Source organism: Octodon degus, unplaced genomic scaffold (assembly GCF_000260255.1).
Source record: "Octodon degus isolate 3935 unplaced genomic scaffold, OctDeg1.0 scaffold00153, whole genome shotgun sequence".
NCBI classification, from domain to species: Eukaryota; Metazoa; Chordata; class Mammalia; order Rodentia; family Octodontidae; genus Octodon; species Octodon degus.
Genome location: NW_004524729.1, coordinates 5,265,404 through 5,268,041, shown reverse-complemented (window position 1 = coordinate 5,268,041; position 2,638 = coordinate 5,265,404).

Sequence of the window (2,638 nt, the reverse complement as noted above, 5' to 3'; positions counted from 1 at the left end):
CCAAACCAACCCAAACCAAACCAAACCAACACCAAACAAAGCTGAATGCTGGGGAGGGTGTGGGGAAAGGAGCTGTCCTGTGCTCTTGGTGGGACTGTAAGCTAGTACAACTACAACGGAAGTCGGAAATCAGAGGCTTGTTCCTAAAATGCTCAAAGGACAAGGGTGAGCTATCCAAAGGACCCGCACTCCCCCATCATTGCAGCGCTGGTCACAAGGGCTGTTAGGGAGCCAGCCCAGGTGACTCTCCATGGATGGACAAAGAGAAATCTGGTTGATCTACATCGCACAGTATAACTCAGACACAGACGAGAGGGAACTTACGTCCTTTGCAGGAAAACGCAGGAAGTGGACATGGTCGTATTCAGCACAATAAGCCAGGCTGAGCCCGACAACTCTCACATGTTTTCTGTTCCACCTGGAGCTCAGCGGGGAGGTCAGTGTGAAAGTAGCGTGGGGGCTGTTGGGAGTCGGAGGGAGTGGGGGCCTTGGGGACAGGCAGGAAGAGGAAGCGCTGCAGGGAGGGTGCATGTGACAAAGCATGACCTACACATGGACAAAAGCCACACAGCCAGAGCCATGCTGTTTGTAATCAATAATTACAATTTTTAAAAAAGGATGAGCTTTGGCATATACAACAGCATAGATACGGCTCGTAGATGTAGCAGAGAAGCTGGGCGTCATGGGAACACGCTGCACGCTTTGTTTGCCTGAACTCTGAATATAGGCAGAGCCCCTGTCGTAGTAGAAATCAACCACTGTTGGGAGGACGGGGAGAGAGAAGGAGGGCACAGGAGAGCACAGGGCAGGACAGGATGGGACAGGACAGGACAGCACAGCACAGGACAGCACAGCACAGGGCAGGACAGCACAGGACAGGACAGCACAGGACACGACAGGACAGCACAGGGCAGGACAGGGCAGGACAGGACAGGACGGGACAGGGCAGCACAGGACAGCACAGGGCAACACAGGACAGCACAGGGCAGGACAGGATGGGACAGGACAGGGCAGGACAGCACAGGGCAGCACAGGACAGGACAGCACAGAACACGACAGGACAGCACAGGGCAGGACAGGGCAGGACAGGGCGGGACAGGACAGGACAGGACGGGACAGGGCAGCTGGGGGGGCTGCCTGCGAGGGGCTCTCTGTCTGCCTGTGTGCTGGTCATGCAGCCTTGCGCAATGCTAAAACTCATGGAGCTGAACATTTAAAATCTTTACGTGTCTGTCAGCAGAAGAGTGGACAAGGAAGTATGGTGTTTACCCCCGTGGAGCGCCGCTCGGCCGTGAAGAAGGAGAAACTTGGGTCATCTGCAGGGAAAGCGTTGCAACTTGAATCCATGATGTTAACTGTAGCAAGTGGGCGCATGCGTTTGGGCTCTGCTTGGCTTCTTTATACAGTAAATCCAAAGTATAAGTAAATTAAAGAGCAAAATACAAGGAGCTGGTAAAGCCGTGCTGTTATGGTGAGCTGCAGGGGACTCAGGTCAACAATTTCTGACATTGCCAGTGAAGCGGAAGACCCAATACTATTATGGACTACTGGACTCTTTTAGAATATTTTGTTGAGTTTACACAACTATAATATTCAAATAACTGAACTTAACAAAAAAAGGGGATACAGATGAATGTCCATTTTGTATCTGAGTATTCCAAGTGGTTAGGATAGATATATAGTTACATTCTCTTAATGAATAGAGGGATTTGTTCTAATGGTGTTTGTAAATAAGATATCATGTCCGCATCTTGTACAGCAATCAACCATTAGGAAGAATGTATGCAATGTGTTAATTATTGAAACTGTCTTACCAAAAAACAACAACAACAACAACAAGAAAAAAACCCAAAAAACAAGGAGCTGGATAGGAAGCAGGCAGGGGGACTGTTTTGCAGATGGAAAGGAGAGCAGGAGATAAAAGGAGCGCGGGAGGGGACAGGGAGGGCGTCAGGCGCGTCGAGGCCCTGGTCAGCCACCCGCGAGGCACAGGCGTTACGCACGGCGCACGCACCACAAGCGAAGGACCTTGCGCAGTGTTCATATCCAGCTAAGGCGACAAGCACTACACAAAGGCAAGTCGGTACATTAGCAGAATAAGCTGGAAAACAGTGTCATCGTAACCAGCACAAAAAAATCCCTTTGTAAATAGAAGTCGTCACTTAGGATGAAAATGCTTCGCAGACTGGGAGTAGGCTGTGATTGATGTCCCCACCCTGGCCACGCCCGCGGGGAGCGAAACAGCGAAACGTCGTCAGTGCTCCGGCACGGAAGAGATGGAGAGCCCGGCTGCTGTGCTGCCTTCCACTCGGCGAGGCCTCCCTGGGCAGGAAGCAGCGGAAGGGACCAAAACATGGGCTGCTTGGGCCGCTCCACTCATTTGATTAGGCGAACTTCAAGAAGGTCATAAAATAATTATTAGAATTAATGAGTTACATTTATCATGCTGCCTGGGACAAGGTAAATATCAAGTTTGTTTTTACATAAAATTCAATAATCAAGAATGGAATTTTAAGAGATGTTGTATACGTAACATCAAAGTGAATGCACCTAATGAAAAGCGAGTGTGACCTCCCAACTGAAAACAGCGTGAAAGGAAGTTGCAGGGTCTGGGTGTGGGACCCCAGGGTGGGTGTCC